The sequence below is a fragment of the Sarcophilus harrisii genome, chromosome 4, assembly GCF_902635505.1.
Source record: "Sarcophilus harrisii chromosome 4, mSarHar1.11, whole genome shotgun sequence".
Lineage (NCBI taxonomy): Eukaryota > Metazoa > Chordata > Mammalia > Dasyuromorphia > Dasyuridae > Sarcophilus > Sarcophilus harrisii.
In genome coordinates, this window is record NC_045429.1 from 25,792,644 (window position 1) to 25,811,334 (window position 18,691).

General features: G+C 41.8%; 1 protein-coding gene across 3 annotated transcripts in view; it reads right to left on the bottom strand.

The window, feature by feature from the left end:
* Positions 1-18,691, bottom strand: part of ELAVL4 (ELAV like RNA binding protein 4) — a 107,773-nt gene that overhangs the window by 27,417 nt on the left and 61,665 nt on the right. The window lies entirely within an intron of this gene.

Consider the following 18,691-nt stretch of genomic DNA (forward strand, 5'->3'; position numbering starts at 1 on the left):
GTGTTCTTTTCACTGCAGGGAGGCAATCATTTTACTGTATATGGTGCTAGAATTCGAAGCAACGGCGACGTACCCTCAGCCCGCCACTCACCGAAAAGAAAATTCCTCTCCCTGAAAACAGTTTTTCCACCAGTCAACTAGTAAGAGTGTAGTACAAAGGGCAAAGTGAAAGACATTTGTAATCAGGGGTTCGGCTTCTGTGTGAGGAGATGGGGGGCAACGTGTCTACAAAGAAATGACAACAGGGTTCCTGATTAAGAAAAATCACTGCCACCATCAACAAAACGGGCAACCACTCCAAGCCCGAGAATGTGCTTGCAACCGTGCTAAAGCTTATAAATAGTCCATCAGCTCTCTCCACCATGTGTCATCAGCTAAAAATATCATTCGGAAACTTTAAGTCTTTGACATTCCCCCCTTTCAGCAGCACGGCTCTGGGACAGCTACAGGATCCAGTCTGAGTGTCCAGGCACTGTGGGCGTCAGGCAGGGCCGCCATGAGTTAAATGAAAGGACATCACACGCCAGGAAAGAAGGGTTATATAAAGCCTCCTTCAGAGCGCCGGTGATGCTGACGGGAGACCAAACAGCCTGCCACTGCTTCTTGATGAGAGCCCATTTTAGCAGCCAAAATCAGCTCAACAGCTTCTGTTTTGCTGGTAAATGTCTGTGTTGATATTGGTAGTAGGAGGGGACCCTACGAAACAATTGGGTTTGTATCATGAAATTTTTTTATATCTAAACTAATTTAAAAATCAAATTTAAAAAGACTGGAGAAAAAAAATACCTGTCCATACATTCAAGGACACATTAAGTTCTATAAGAATCAGAGCACTTCCCTGCAACATTTACACACACACCCATGTGCATGTGTATATATACATATACATATATATATGTATATATATATATATATTATAGATCACACATATAACATGGAGAAATAGATACATATATGTGCACATGTCTGTCTGTGTATATATGTATATGAATATATTTTATAGATCACACACGTGTATTGTGCAGATATGTGTGTGTGTCACATACACACACAATCAATCAACCAATCAAATTCACTCCCTCTCATCTCCACCCTCTCCCTCCTCACTCTTACTTTGAAAGAATATGGCAGTATATGCAGTCTGCCAAGTATAACTTTCATTAGAAAAATGGGTAGGGGGTCCTGGAGGGGACATTGGAGAGGATGCCACCCACACCATGTGACGTCCACTCTACATCATCAGTGAGGAATGAGCACTACGCCCTTGCCAATTACATGCTTCTCCCTCATTTCAAATGTCTTCTCTGGCTCCATTTTGAAAAGCACAAGAGCATGGCTTGGATGGCTTTGGTTTTAAAACATCAGTTTCTTTGCATTTTGTCTGGGTTTTATGCAGCCAGATTACATCAATCTAATTAAATCTTCTTATATCCTGCAATTTTCTCATTTAACTTTACCTTGAAGACAACAGAAGCCATTTAAAAAAAGAGAATCGTGTACCCAAACACTTTTTATCGTCTTTTCTATTTAAACCCATGCTTCCTTTCAATGACTAAGTGCTTACAGACAGTTCCAGACACAACGTGTCGCTATTTTAAATGGCATCCAGGTTATTATCCTTTACTTCCATTGAGCTCCCCTGAAGCACAGGCTTCTCGGTAGGTCACATTTACCCACTGTATCGACCTCAGAAAGGTGGCCAAGTTCTATAGCCAGCACTTCTGGCCCAATTCACAGTGAGAGAACAAGGATGAGGGAAAGAAGGGATGGGAGAGAGGGGGAAAGAGGAAAGAGGAGGAAGAAGAAAAGAAAGAGAAAAAGAAGGGGAGAGAGAGAGAGAGACAGAGAGAGACAGAGAGAGGAAGAAAGGGAGGAGGAAAAATCATAAAATTACAAACAAGAAGCCAGGAATATTTAGCCACTTATAAACAAATACGTATATAAAACAACTAATATTTATACAGCGCTCTAAGGTTTCCTTCCATACCATCACAACTGCCTCTTTTTGACATTCCCCCTGACTCACCTTTAACACCTGAAAGAAGTGATACTTTGCTCCCTCCTGACACATAGCCCCCAGTGATAATTTCTGTAGGAGAATTCCTAACGAGAATCAGGGTCTGTTTCTGGGGAAGACAGGAGTCTTTCTAAAATTAGGCAGACATCCATGGGAATCTAAACACACCTCTTTCTTCAAATTCCCATAGAAGGTCAACCACCCATATGCTCTTAGATGGGGACCTTCTGATGCCCCTAAAAAGATGGAAAACATACAGAAGTGAAAGACCTTTGGGAGCAAGGAAATGGGAAGTTGCTCGCCTGCCTCCCACACCTAAACTTCCTGGGAATCTTCCTTTAGATGACCAAGCAAGAATGCTGGGTGACAGTGGTTGCCATACTGGTCCACCCTTTCCATGAAGACCACTGGGCTTCCCTGAAGCTAATTATTCACCATTTCATAAGGCAACAGCAAGAAAAGGCTGCCATATCCAATGGCCACAATACAACAGCACTAAGGAAGCCGATGGCAGACCATTTTCTAAGAGAAAACCCAGTGTATTTGACATGCAAGAGCAGAGGGGATGGAGAAGGACATGGAAACCATAGGAAAAGCCACCCCTGGGCACACTGGCTGACTGAGTGTCTACTCTAACCACCAGGACTTCCAGCGAAAGCACTCAAAGGCCATGCTGCGCTGAAGCTCAATGATCCCACTGTGCTCCATTGCATCCGAGCCCAGGTGAGAGAGAGCTTCCGTTTCTGTAAAGGGCAAGGACCAGGCTTCCACCAATGAGGCTTCAAACCCAGACCCATGAAGGAAAGGTCCGCAGTCTGGCCCAGTCTCCAGAGTAAGTCTGTTGCTTGGGTAAGCCGAGAGGACCCAGGCCGGGCCTTCCCACCGCTGTGTCTGGAATAGAGTGTGTTGGGTTGGTTATAATGAGTAGGTGCTTCTACATGTGTGGGGGGCTGCATTTTGGAGCCAGATAAAAGCATCTTTAGTCATTAATTCATTTTCCCTCTTGCATTAAAACAAGTGACCTGTTCATACAGACACATAGTCAGTTGGCAGTCATAAAGCACCTACTCCGTACCAAATGCTGCACTAACTGCTGTAAATACAAAGAAAAGAAGAAGCAGGCCCTGTTCTCGGGGAGCTGACAGTCCAGGTATAAAATGCCAGAGGAGCAGGGCTCCTGGCAAAGGTGCAAGCCACCCAGAAGTGCTGGACAAGGTGGGACTGAAGCTGCAAGGGAGTACTTCCAGGTATGAGCACAGGCAAAGGCCTGAGGATGGAAATGGAGTGTAGTGTGCAAGGAGAGCAGGAGATGAGTCAGACTACCACGGAGGGCGTGAAGAGGCTGCAAAGAGAATATTGCAAACTGGGGCACCGGTGGGGCTCCCCAAGCTGGGGCACGCTGACCAAAAGACCGAGGTGAGCAGACCAAGTCAGCCTTCTCACAGGGCCATTCTGCCCACCTGGCTCTTTTCTCGTTCCACAGACACCTCGAGTTTCTTCCCTCTCTGCCAAGCTCCCGAGGCCGGGCCAGATGGGCACCTGCTGGGCACAAAAACATCGGAGGGCGGCAAGGACCTTAGGTAGATGCTAGAATCCTTGGCTCAGGCTGAAATCCTGCACCTCCAGGCACAACGACAGGATCCCTGGGCAGCAAATACCCGACCATGTGGCTGGGAATGATCCACTCCCTGCCCGTTCAGTCCCAGGAAGCCCATCTGAGCTGCCTCCCCCTGTTGCCAGCTGTGCTCAGGAAAACAGAAATTTGCCCAAACAGACCCAAAGTATAATCAGAGTGGAAAAGATGCTGATGATGGGGAGAGGAGGGCACCACTCAATCCTGAGCCAAATGGTGGATTAAGGCCTATTCCCTTCCTATCACTGACAGCCCCTGGACCTCCCCAGACTGTTCAGTCCGGTTCACATGGTCACTGGTGACCTGGAAGGAGACCTACATGTCATCTTTCACTCATGTATGTTTTGATATGGATACAAGGTCATTGTCCTCCCCACCCTCGCCATCAAAGTTCTTGGGATGGATGGGGATTGTTTCTATTTTTCCAACCAGAGCCTGGTGCACAGTAAGAATTTAATCAATGTATGTTCATGGTCTGAATGAGACAAAGCTGGGGAAAATGGGCTGAATCGATTAAGATAAAACAGAATACGGATAAATCTAAAATCTTGGACCTTAATTTTTTTTTAAAAAGCAAATGAATAGTTGTAGGATGGTCAGTCAACAAACATCTATTCACAATAATAACAACTAACAACAAGGCAGCAAAGTGATTCATGGGGCCTGGATCAGGATGAGCTGAGTGCAAATCCAGTCTCATACACATGCACGTATGACCCTCAGCAAGTCACTTTGTTCTCAGCTCAGCTTCTTCAACTGAAAAATGAGATTCATAATAGTATCTACCTACCAGGGTTGTTGTAAGGATCAAATGAGATAATATTTGTAAAGCACTTAGCATGGGGCAGGGCATACAGCAGGTATTTAATAAATGTTTCTTTCCTCCCATTCTACCCCCCTCCCTCCATTAACATAGCACTTGACATACACACACACACACACACACACACACACACACACACATATATATATAAAATCTCATTTGATCTTCAAAACAGCCAAGAAGTAGGTACTATTTTCATTTTCATAATTCATTCATTTTAGAGATAAGTAAACTGAGGCTGAGAGAAATTCAGGGATTCCTTACCTTCATCTGTTTGTTTCCGACCTCTCCCTCTCCTCCTTTTTACATGCTGACAGATATCCTTAGACTCCATCTGGTAGACATTTAAAGTCCTTTATAACATGGACATTTCCATATAACTCCCTTCGGCGTACTCCATCTACACTGAACTCCGTATACATGGAAACTTGGGGAACTCGCTTCTGGTTATGAGGGACTGGAGGATTGTAATGGCTGTGGAGCTAGAACAAGTGATATTCCAGGGCTTGCTTAGCCAGGACTTGGGACCCAAACAAAAGGGGCACCCATCCCTTTCTCTGGATGTCTTGATTCTAAAGTAGAAGGGGCTACTTTGAGTGGCACCCTCTAGAGTGGGGAAAGGCCAGCTATCTGTCTCCCACCTGGCCATGATGGCTCTAGGCACATATAACTCTCTATCTCCTCTTTCTTATTTTTTCCTCCTCCTTTCTCTTTCTCCTTCCTTCCTTTTTTTCTTTCCTCTGTCTCTGTTGTCTGTCTGTCTGCCTTGGTCTCTGTGTCTCTCTGTCTGTCTGTCTCTCCTCTCTCTCTCTCTTCCTTGAACACAGGTACTCAATCATCAGAGAATAGAAACATCCAGACAACCTGGTGAGTTTGGGAGATGACAGATTCCATCAGAAGTATCCATTCTCCTCCTGGTTGTACCTTCTGGCTTTCCACAGTTCAGCCACAATCTCACACTGGAAATTCCCTCAGAGTTTGGGGTCTTCTCACCTTGGAACATTCACCATCCTTCTCAGCCCAGAGCATCCTTCCTCCAGGCTAGCTCCCTTGGTCCACTGGAGAGTTTCTTCCGGGGCCTCCATCTGGGGGAGGAGCCAACCTAGATCTTTTTGACTTTCTGGATTTCATCTTGCCTCATCTTACACAACTTTTGGACTCCCTTTTGTTTCCTGTCTTCTCTCGTTACACTGCAAGCCCCATGATAGTAGGACTGATATTCCTTTTATTCCCATCTGTCTGTCCAGGGTTTAGTGCAGGCCTGTCGCATAATAAACAATTAAAATGTGCTTGTTGTTTGCTACCTATCAGTGTCATCTAGGGTACCTACTGGTGTCAGCGGCTAATGACAGCATTGGGACTGGGAATGAGATCTGAGCAGTGGATCCCCAAAGAAATCTGACCGGTGTACTAGAGAAGAATGCCAGCTCTGGACTCCAGAAAGGACTCCCGAGCCATATGCACTAGTCTGGGTCTGATTAACTCTATCCATGTGACTTAGCACTACTGGATTCTAAGTTTGAGCATACTTTTCCTGTGTTTATTTTTAAGAGAGAATGCTGCTGGGTTTTGTGGGAATGTTCTGTACCAACTATTCTTACTATACCCTTTTCAGAAATACCTCTTCTAAAAGCAATTAAGTCAATCTGGCTGAGAGTGTGTGTATGCACACTCGCACGCGCCTGTGTGTATGTGTGTATACACACACATATATGCATATATATACACATACATACACACATATATATGCATATATATATACACACATACACATACACATACATATACATATACATATATATTAAAAATTGTATGTGTGTATACACACACACACACACACACACACACACACACACACACACACACCAGTGGGGGCTCAGGAGAAACAGTATTGGAAATTTAACCCTTCTTGATTATCCCTGAAATCTTAAAGGTAATCAATCTCTGGAGAATGGTGAAAGAGTAAGCTATGGGAATGAGTCTAAAGGAGGCTCCTGGTCTGAGGCAGAATCCCTTCCCTCAAAGATCTAACCCCCAGCCTCCCCACTGGGGTGCTGGGGTGACTGAGTCAGGAAGTGGCTTGGCAGAGAACACATCAGCACTGGGAAAGGTTCAGAGAATGCACCCAGCTGCCATAGAAGGCAGATGCTCTGGGGGATGGGCTGAGTCAGACAAACAGTGAGCTCCCAACCCACCCTCACTCTTGCTGTCTCACCCAGAACTGATATCCCAGTTTGAATTTCAGCTCCTCCAACCAGCTTCCCACTCCTCTCTGGGGCTCTGGAGCTTATAAAAGTCACACGCCTTGAGATGAGCTTTGCAGGATGGATGGATTTGGGCAGGAAGGAAAATCGAGTAGAAACTCAGCTCATTCTTTTGACAGATGTTAGTGTGGATCCTGTCATACACAATGGGGCACGGATCGCTCTCCTACTCTGTGCCATCCCCTTGGCCCCTTTCCAGCCTCCTTTTACCCAGGCCTTCAGGTGGGATACCAGAGAGCAGGTAATCAGATTTTAGAGACAAGGTGTTGTAGATATATCTGAAAAAAATTAAATAAGCCCCCTGGCAAAATGCATAGAGTCAGAAAGAGCTGTGTTCAAATCCTGTCTTTTATCTTTATTGGCTCCTAACTGGAAGTAAGTTACTTAATCTCAGTTTACCATCTGCAAAATGTATGAATCATAACCAATCAAAATATCATTTTCATTTGTTTGTCTCTAGATCTTAACACACAGTAAGTGTGTTAATTAATTAATGCTATTCATTTATTGATAGAGCCTTAATTCCATTTCTTTTCTTACTTATAGATTAGTCATTTTTTCAGTTGTGTTCAACACTTCATCATGACCACTGTGGAAGTTTTCTTGGCTAAAATAGTAAAAGTAGTTTGTCACTTCTTGCTCTAGCTCATTTTATAGATGAGGAAGCTGAGGTAAATAAGGGAAAGAGAGTTGCCCAGGATCACAATCTAATATATGTCTGGAGCAGGATTTGAACTCGGGGAACACCAATCATCCTGACTGCAGGTCTGGCACTAGCCACTACACCGTCTAGTTACCACAATTCCATTTCTACATAAGTTTAAATAAAATGATGGATGAAAAGTTCACTGAAAGCCTTCCAGAATTACAGGAATATCAAGTATTACTTTATAAGAATAAAATAATTTCATCTACATGAAAATATCATCATATATGCATATATATGGTGGATGGATGGACAATCTGGGATGCTAACCTTGCTATCTCAGTGGGCAGAGGTGCAGGAAATAGTTACTGATTTCTAAGGTTCCTTTTGCCTCTCTATTCCTGATCTGTGATAAGAGTAACAGCTCATGCTTTTACCCACAGCCCTATGAGGTAAAGAAATGTGAAGATTATTATTATTCCCATTTTACAGATGAGGGAACTGATACTTATACAGTTCAGTGAATCCTGCCTTTATTAAAAAGTCCCTTTACCTTCCAAACACACACTGGGGATGCAAAGTTTTAAGTTAAACAGTGTCTATCCTCCCTCTGACTTATATTCTACTGAAGGAGACAATATTCAGTTATACGCGTCTACATACACACATGTATACATACATACAGAAACACATACACATATACATGCATCCACACTGAAATAAATGTGGTATAAATTCAAGGTGAGGGTGAGGTACTAGCATCTGGAAAAGGGGGGAGAGGAGGAAAGGCTTCAGGCAGAAGGTGGTACTTGAGCTAATTATAGTGACCCCCCCCCAAGCTAATAAATGGAAGAAATAACATTCAAATCCAGCTCTTCTGTGCTCTTTCTTTTAAAAACATTCTGATGAACTAAACCACTTTTTATTTGTTCTTCCATTTCAAGAGAAAGATCACAAGAAAAGGAATTGATTATCTAGAATGGCTAAAATTGGCTTTTTAGGGCACTCCAAAACACTTATGGTACGTCCTTAGGCCCCTTCTCATTCAGTTCTGTCTCCAATTCCTTTGACCTTCACAAGGCACCATGCTCAATTCCTCAACAAACATCTTAAGAGTTTATCACCTTTTGCTAGGGACTGGTCATGGAAAAAATATGGACCAAAAGAGAGACATCTTGTACCTGAATCTCCTTTCCAACACACCTGACAAGTGGTTATCCAGAATTCTGGATTCAGAGCTAAAATGGGCCTCAAATGACAGGGAAAGATAATGCAGAATGTTGGAGGGGATGTGGGAAAAGAGGGACACTAATACACTGTTAGTGGAATCATGAATACATCCAGCCATTCTGGAGAGCGATTTGGAACTATGCTCAAAAAGTTATTTAACCTTTTGATACAGCAGTGTTACTACTGGGCTTATATCCCAAAGAGATACTAAAGAAGGGAAAGAGACCTATATGTGCACGAATGTTTGTGGCAGCTCTTTTTGTAATGGCCAGAAACTGAAAAATGAATATCCATACATCAATTGGAGAATGGTTGGGTAAATTGTGGTATATGAATGTTATGGAATATTATTGTTCTGTAAGAAATGACCAGCAGGATGAATACAGAGAGACTTGGAGAGACTTACATGAACTGATGCCGAGGGAAATGAGCAGAACCAGGAGATCATTATATACGTCAACAACGATACTGTATGAGGATGTATTCTGATGGAAGTGGATTTCTTTGACAAAGAGAAGACCTAACTTAGTTTCAATTGATCAAGGATGGACAGAAGCAGCTACACCCAAAGAAAGAACACTGGGAAATGAGTGTAAAGTGTTTGCATTTTTGTTTTTCTTCCCGGGTTATTTTTACCTTCTGAATCCCATTCTCCCTGAGCAACAAGAGAACTGTTCGGTTCTGCACACACATATTATATCCAAGATCTACTGTAACCTATTTAACATGTATAGGACTGCTTGCCATCTGGGGGAGGGGGTGGAAGGAGGGAGGGGAAATGCCGGAACAGAAGTGAGTGCAAAGGATAATGTTGTAAAAAATTACCCAGGAATGGGTTCTGTCAATAAAAAGTTATAATTATGAAAAAAATAAAAATAAGAAAATAAAATGGGCCTCAAAGTTACAAATGAGGGTGAGCCCTGCCTGGGATCACAGGACTAGGAAGTGTCCCTACGTATGCCTTTCTGGTTCCCTATTTAATGCTTTATATATTCTACTATACTCTATATACTAAAACATGGCGCCTCTGCTGGAGGACCGGACCCGTGGGAAAGTCACTGCACCCCAAGGCAGCCCATTACATCTTGGACAGCCCTGACGGGGAGCTACAGGGTGCTTTCTGGAAGATGAGAAGGATTGGTGCCTCAGGGCACCAAGGTGGAGCCTCAAATCAGGCTGTTAAATCCTGAGGATGAAACTCCTCGTCCCTCACCCCCGGCCCAAGAGATCTAATATCTTCTGAGCCTTCACTACTGTCAACTCAAAGCATTTAAACTCGAGTAAGAAGCTGGCCTGGCAATGAAGGTTAGCAAAGGAGTGGAAGGTGTCCATGGAGGAATGAATCACCGACATAAATACCTGCTGCCAGCTCAGTGTGAATCGCCCTTAGCCGAAGGAGGAACGGGGATACGCAGGGGGTGGAGAGGTCTCGGCCCAGGTATTGGACCTAATACCCAGCTGCTGTGTGACCCAGGGCAAGGCCCTTCCCTTCTGGGTTCCAGTTTCAGACTCTCGGGCCTTCAGAGGCCACTTAGCTCATCCTGTCCCCAATAAGTCACCTTACCTGTCAGAAGAGAGGACCAGATGAGCTAAGAATACCTAACGCTGGCATTTTATAGCTTCCTGAGCAATTTCACTCATTCTTTTGCAACTGGTCTTCACAACCTTAATCTGGGTAGACATTATCACTCCCATTTTATAGATGAAGAAACAGAGGCTCTAGGACAGGGGATTCTTAACCTGGGGGTGGGGTGCCTGAACTTAAAAACAAATGCTGATATTGGGATTTTGACATCAATTCTTTCCTTTATGCATTTAAAGATGTGATTCTGAGGAAGAGTCCATGGGATTTGCCAGCCTGCCTATTGACTTGCCCAACCAAGGTGAAGAACCTCCACTCTGGGGGACCCAGGGACCCATTCAAGGTCAAAGAGATGGGAAATGCTGCTCAGACAATCCAAGAAGGCCAAAGCACCTGGCCACCCTTCCACTGCAGCACACTGACCCTTATTCAAAGGTTTCTCTTCACTAGAAAAGTCTTTGACTTCATTAACTCATAAATTTGTTCAATAACTATGACTAAGATCAGCCATCTCAAAACAGTACATGAGGTCCTCGAGAAGAGACAAAAATAATTAGCAGGTAGACCCCATCCTCACAGAAAACCTTCACATCTAACAGGGCGAGATGTGACTTAGCACCTAAATAAGGCCGTCATTATTTTAAAAATAATTTCAGTGTAGATTGGAATAAAAGCAAATGCTGAGGGGAGGCACTTGTTCAATGAGGGCACGAGGGAAAAGTCATCAATTCCTTGGGAATTCTTGGAAGACTTCCTGGAGAGACAGAGTTTCAGCGAAGCCTTGAAATATAAAGGAAATAATGACAGTGGTATATATATTAAAGGCATGGAGGTTCCAGGACCTAAGAAGAGGTAATAAAATGGAATTCTACATCTGTGTCCACTACAGTCAAGCTCCAGAGAAACAGGCCTATTGAAAGCCTGGAAGAGAGGGCCTGCCCAAAGTCAGACAAAACCTGGATTTAAGATTTTTTGGGGGGAGAGGATAGGGAAGCAAAAAATCTTGTTTTTAAAAGCACTGTTAGTGAGATGAAACAGAATAAGCTAGATTAATACATATTCCTCTATTTTCACCTCAAACTTTTAAAAAATCATTTTGGCACTTTTAAAAAAGTTAACTCAAAGGTATTTTGCAGTAATTTAATTGCTTAACTCCTTTTTTTTTAAACCTGGGAATCTTTTAATTAACTCTGTGGCTTTTTATCACTTTGAATCAAATCCCTCTTCAGGGGTGTCATGGAGGGGATTCGTTCTTCATGGAGGGGTTGGAGCAGATGTCCTCTGGGGTCCTTTTCTCTGAAGGTCTGGTTCTATTAGACTTACTTCTATGCTTACTGATCAGCAAATAAACCATTTTATGCAGAGAGGAAAGGGAGCTTAACACAAGCATATGAACCAGAGCACTTTGAGAACATGGTCCCTATCGAATGAGGGCACATGGCTCATTACCACAAATAATAGAACTCAGACCACAGACTGAATTCAAGTCTAGAATATGCCATTTATTTACCAGCAGAGTGACCTCAGGATTGCTCATTTCCATCATCTGTCAACAAAAGGCACCGGACAAGGTGATCCCTAAGCTTCCTTCCAATATAAAGGGCCACAGAAGGATCTTTAAAAAAAGGATCATTCCAGTGATTTGGGTTGTTCCAGGCAATGATCACCTAGAACAGAGAGCTAGTTCCTAATCTTGTCCTTGTTTTATTGGCCAAGGAGGGTGAAAATTACCAAAAAAAATGGTTAATAGGATGATATCCAAGAAACAGGGAAACAATAAGAAAGTGTCTCATCCGAACACACTGATGATTCTGAGTCACATCACCAAAATGAACGATATCCTCCGATACATTATGAACTGGCAGATGTGCTCTCCAATGCACTATGAGCACTGAAAGGTGGTGGAGAAAGAATTGTGCAAGATAGGAGAAGGGAAATAATGAAGATTTTCAGGAAACAGAACAGAACTGTGAGCTTGACTTTGATGAAAGAGATGGTCAGTGAATATCTAGAGAAGGATGCAGTGATTACAAAGAGCTGTCATGGCTTCATGAGGATTAGGGTTAACGTCATATTAACCTTCTTTCCTTCTTTGATAGGGTAAGCTAATAGATTAGAGGGATGCTATATAACTGAACCAACAGATTAGAGGGATGCTATAGAAAGAGCTGACATAGACTTAATCTAAGCACTTGATAAAGCTTCTACTGTTATTCTGGTGGGAAAAGATGGAGAGATATAAACTAGATGCTATCCCAAATCAGTGGATATGGGACTTGGTGAGTAATGTGTAATGTTTCACCATATCCTGACAAGAACAAGTCTGGAGAGCAGTTCTCCAGGGATCTGTGTCTGGCCCTGTGTTCTTAACTCTTTTACCAATGATCTGGATAAGGGCACGTGGTGTATTTATGTCATTTGCAGATGATACAAAGCAGGATGAGTTCAAGTTCAAGAACTTAACATGCTAGAGCACTGGCTGAATCTAACAAGATAAAATTCAATAGGGATTGATATAAAGTCTTATGCCAGAGGTTTAGAAAATTAGCTTCACAAGCTTAAGATGAGGGGGGTATTTCAAACAGCGGTTTGAAAGAGACCAGAGCCTCTGAGTGAATTGCAAGCTCACTGTGAGTCAGCAGCAAATGGTGGCCAAACAGCTAATGTGATTTGGGATGCATTAAGCAAGGAATGGCTTCCAGAATCAGGGAGGTTACAGTCCCAAGGTACTCAACCTTCATCAGACATTATCTGATGTTCTATATTCAGTATATCCATAGGTCACGTGACTAAGTCTGAGAGTCCAAAGGAGAGCAGCCAACGTGGAAAAAGCTCTTGAGTCCCCATCATGGAAGGATCTGTTGGAGGAACTGGGCATGTTTACCATGGAGAAGAAAAGATGCAGGGTGGGCCACAGGATTGGAGGCGAAGTGACATCAGAAGTCACATAGTCCAAACTAGAATGGGACTAAGGTCCAGAGAGTTTAAGTTAACTGCCTAGGTCACCAAGATAGCCACAGCATGTGAAGGACAGTCATAGGAAAAACAGACTTAGTCCCAACCAGAACCAGAAGCCATGGGTATCTCATTCCAAAAGGCAGAGTGAGGTCCAATGTCAAAGAAAACTTCCTATTAATTAACTTTTGGGAGGTGACTGGAGGTTAGAGATTAGAAGGAGGATTCCTTCTGGGACACTAGTTGGGCTGATTAGCTGGACTGGTCCCTTCTCACTCGGAAAGTCTACAATCCTCAGCCAGGACCTTATGGCTTGATGTCTCCAGCTCTGACAATCTATCTAGTCCAACATAAGGCTGTTCTCAGAGGAAGAAGGTGGGATGCCATCAAAAATGACTCCCTGTGTGGGGCTGTACCTGAAAAGGCAGATATTTTGAGCACCCCGTGCACACACAAACACTATTCTAGAGCATGAGATGCAGCTGCTAGTTTCATTAAAAATAGAGAAAGAAAAAAGGATGATGGCTATATATATCCCAGTCCATGGGGAGGGCTTCTAGTCTCTTAGAACTCCCAGCTGTAAAAGGGGTGTGTCCCCTCCTGGACAGTGCCCCCGTACCCAGGCGATGCTCACCTGTTTGAAGATACACTCTGAGCTGGGGCCCCGTGCAATCTCTTTTGATGAGTTTTAGGACAAGATTCCAGCTCTGGACTGGGATGGCCAAGGCATCCTAAGAGGCATCTCTCAGCTCTTCAGTTCTATGTCTGGGTACCAGACAAGAGGTGCTTGAACAACTGGGACCATCCCCATTGTCCTCACTGGCTCCTCTGTAATTGAGCTCCAGCCAGTTTTCCCATGTCCTACGCTAAATCCAGATGTGTATCCTTGGTACAATTCTATAATTGTCAAAGAAATAAGGCCAGTAAAATCAGGAGTGCAGTATGGAAAGGAATAAAGATATGGCTGGTCTGAGCATTCTTAAAATGGAGGTTTTGAAAGGAACTAGTCAATTAGACAGAGATGCTGCAGAGGGGAAGGATCCTTCCATTGTGAAGTCCTGGGTGAAAAGGTTTCTGCAGCAGAGTCAAGAGTATATCCTAGAAAGCAATCTTTTTTTTTTCCTATTCTTTTCCAGTTAGGAAATTTCCTTCCTTCTTTCCTTCCCTTCCTTTGTCCTTCCTTCTTGAATTATTATTCCCTTTTAAAATCACAACTTTCTTTTAAATTCTATGTAAGGGAGAAATATGCATGCAAGTATCCATAATTTGTAAGCCTGGGAGATAACTCTGATAAGAACTGAGAACCTGGGCTCTGGAAAGTCAAAAAGGCAGTCATCTGACCCAATTTAAGAACACTTACCTAAGGTCACTCATTTTTCAGCTATATCATATCTTCTGAAGCACTACAAGTTGTAAGTAGGTTGCAATATGCACGGGGAGCCTAACTCTCTAAGTTACAGACTCTTTTAAGGACTGGATGATACAAGGCAATTTTTTTTTGCTATGATTGAGGAGAATGAATAATAAGAATAATACTAATGAACACATATTGATGTGGTATTTCAAGACCTTCTTGCCTGGATCTAGGATGAAGGGTGCTTTAAGATCTGGCAAGGTCCCTATGAACAGACTCTGGCTGGCAGTCCCTGGACATTCTGGAGAGCGCTGCTAGAATCTTAAATTGGAAACAGTTTGTAAAAAATAGGAGTGCATCAAAACAAAATAATGTGTAGGGGGAAAGTACTGACTTAAAATTGGAAAGAAGGGAAAAAAACAATATTAGAGATATAGAGGGAGGCAAACCTAACTCTCCTTGTTAAAAACAAATAAATAAAATAAATTCACGGCACAGTGAATAAGAAAGCACAATTTCACAATTTACTCCTTGCAAGAAACAGCTAAAAAGTAAAGGCAAGCAGAGATTCTAAGTACAAACCTGGAAAAACAATGACTATGCATCAGGTGGACCCACAGAATCAGAAGTTGCAATCATGCTATCAGAAGCAGCAGAAATAAAATTCATAATATCAACAGAATAATCAAGAAAATCACATTATGCTTGAGGGATCCATAAACAACGAATCAATATCAATATTAAACTTACATGCAACAAATGTGATACCATCCAAATTCGTAAATAAAATTTAACTGATAAAAGAGATAACATAATAAAAGGAAACTTTAATGTTCCTCCTTCAGAGCTAATAAATATAGTTCCTCCCTCAGAGATAATAAATGTAACAAGAAGACGGACAAAAGACAAAATACAGAACAGAACAAATTTTGAGAATTTAGAACTAAATTATTTGTAGTGCCTTCTAAAATATACATAGATTTCCCAGTACCAACCACATGACTTTTTTTTTTTAAAACAAAAAAGGCTATGTATTAGGGCACAAAATTATAAATATTAAAAAGCAAAATGCTGAACACATCCTTACAGATCATAATGTAATTAAAATAGCAATGAATTCAGGGGCACCAACAAAAGGCACGGGCTTAAGTGAAGAATTTTTAGTGAAATATTAAATGACAAATGGGTTAAAGAACAAATTTTAGATAGAAAAATAACTATGTAAAAGGCAATGATAATGATAACATACAAATATTTCAGAAATGTAGCTTAAATAGTCCTTAGAGGAAAAAATTATATTCCTAAAATATACAAAAAAAATAACAAAACAACTCTTTAAAAAAGCCTTTTTACCTTTTAAGCACAGGGACAGCTAACCAAGACTTGAGGACAAGTTGGTGAGTTAAACTAGGACTTCCCAAGGATGGTGTTTATCCCCCATTAGATTTCTGAGCTCCTTGAGGGCAGGCCTGACTTTGTTTTTCTTACAGCTCTTGGCACACACATAGGTGCTAAATAAATGCTGGATAAACTAAGGGAATCAAGTAAGGGCTGGATCCTAACCAGATAAATTTTATTTTACCCAAAATTAGGGAACCTGTCTAAAAATAAATATAATACATTTGGTGCTTATTTCTCCCCTCCCCCTTTTTGGGGGGCAGAATTCTAAGTTTATGTGATGCAGGGAGATGTACTTTAAATCATAGGCAGGGAAGGTCAGAAAAGAATATGCGTAAGTAATGGGGACAGCTCCTCCCACACCTGACATGTACTCTTTCCTACCTCTTTTTCCCAAAGTTCCTCTCTCTTTGAGACATAGCTCCTGATTCAGATGGTATAGTTTCTAACAACAAAGTCAGGAAGCCCTGAGTTCAAATTTTATCTCAGACATTTTTTTTCTTGGGGATATAATTTTTTTCTGAGGATTACTGAGGCTTCATTTCTGAAACATTTGTATATTATTATTATCATTACCTTTTATGTGGTTATTTTTTTGTTTCTAAATAAAGAATTTATTCTTTGATTCATTTATTGCTTAAGAGTTCACTAAAAATTCTACTTTTTCTTTTGTTGCTGCTGCTCCCTGAATTCACTGCTATTTTAATTGCATTATTATCTGTAAAGAATATGTTTAGCATTTCACCTTTAAACATTTGTTTGTAATTTTTCTGTGCCCTAATACATAGTCAACATTTATATAAAATGTCATTTGGTTGGTACTGAGAAAAAATATATACACAAACACGCATACATACATATATATATATATATATATATATATATATAAATGTGCATGTGTATATATATATTCATAGATATATATTCTTTAGTGGTACCATTCAGAAGGCACCACAAACAGCCAGGTAAATCACTTAATTTCTCCCAGATTCAATTTCCCCATATGTAAAAGAGATAATAGCATCTCACAAGTCTGGTTTCAAGATCAAATGAAATAATAAATTTATAGCACAATGGAAACCTTGAAGCTCTAGATAAATGCTATAATTAGTATTACTATCACAACTGCTAGTACTAGCCCCCTCCCAAATGATTATGCATTTAACTACTTTGTACATTTTTATTTACATCCTTTACAATCATATTATATTTCATTATTATATGTATCTGCCATTAGAATATAAATTTCTTGAGCACAGGCGTTGCTTCTTTCTCTCCACTTAGCTTCCCAGCACTTAGAATGGTGCTTTGGTCTATAGGAGGAGATTATTTAATAAAGTCTGTTAAGAGATTGATTGATGAGAAAGAACTGATAATGCTGCAGAGACAAGAGACTAATCAGGGCTGTGGGACAGGGATTGTTTCTACTGCTGGACTACTCGAGATCTGGGCAAGGATGCTGGCTTGTTAATGATTCCTAATAATTGCTTTCAAAAGTATACTATTAAAATTCCTATTTAGATTTATTCATTTAAGAAAAGTACTGCCTTCCTTAAGTCCTTTTTCCCTAACTGGTTCTTGGTTCCCTTATAATAGTGACAAATCGTTAAGGTTTACAATATACTTTACATTTTCTTTCCTTCTCTTTCTTTTTTTCTTTCATATTCTCTCTCTCTCTCTCTCTCTCTCTCTCTCTCTCTCGCTCTCTCTCTCTCTCCCTCCCTCCCTCCCTCCCTCCCTCCCTCCTTCCCTCCCTCCCTCTCTCCCCCCTTTCTCCCTCTTTCTCTCTTTCCCTTCCTCTCTCCCTCCATCCCTCCCTCTCCCTCTCTCCCTCTATCTCTATTACATTTATACATAATCTCATGGATCCTTACAATAACCACAGGAGGCAGGTACTATAATTGTGTCCATTTTACAGATAGGGACACTGAGGCAAGCAGAGGTCCAGAGAAACACAGCTACATTTAAATTGGAGTTCTTCGTGATTCCTACATACAGTGAACAAACTGAAATGGTCTTTTCTAAGTGCACGGATCCACGAGATTTCCACAACAGGCCATGAAGAAATATGGCAATAAGAGAGAGCCCAAGAGAAGGCACCTAAGAAATCGTCCAGCCTAATTTTCTCGTGTTGCTCCTAAGGGAAGGAGATCTAGAGTTCCCCAAGACACACGGAGGGGAGGGCAAAGTAAGGTCTCAGACTCGAGGCTTACTGACTCTCAGTCTCTTTCAATCCCACCTGAGCTCAGGTCACAGTTCTTGCATAGACTGCCATATGTGAGCTCGAGGGGGGGGGTCCCTGTTACTTCATATTTAAAAAGGGGCTAATGACAATTTGCACCTGACTTTTGGGTCTGGATATCTGGAATTTGGAGGTGCTCTTTTTGGGGGAGCTAAAGAACAAAAGAGAATCACTGAATATAATCACAGATTTTTGCCAAGGTCTTCAGGGACCCTAAATCATTCCCATTTTAAAGAGGGGACCCTAAATCATTCCCATTTTAAAGAGGAGAAAACTGAAGCCTGGAGAAGTGAATTAGTTAACCAAGGTCACACAGGGACAGAGTGGCAGAGGTGGTGTTTGAACCTGGGTCCAAGGTTCTACCTCTGGCTCTCCCACTGCCTTTCCTCAGACGGCTGAGCCCCATAGCCCCCAGGAGACTGATGAATGGCCCTGCAGAGAGAGCTCCATTCTCTCCTTACACAAATTAAAAAAGACAGAAAACTAGAGCAGAGACTGATCCGGGACAATTGTCCTGTCTTATTAGCTCCATCACATAAAGGCACTA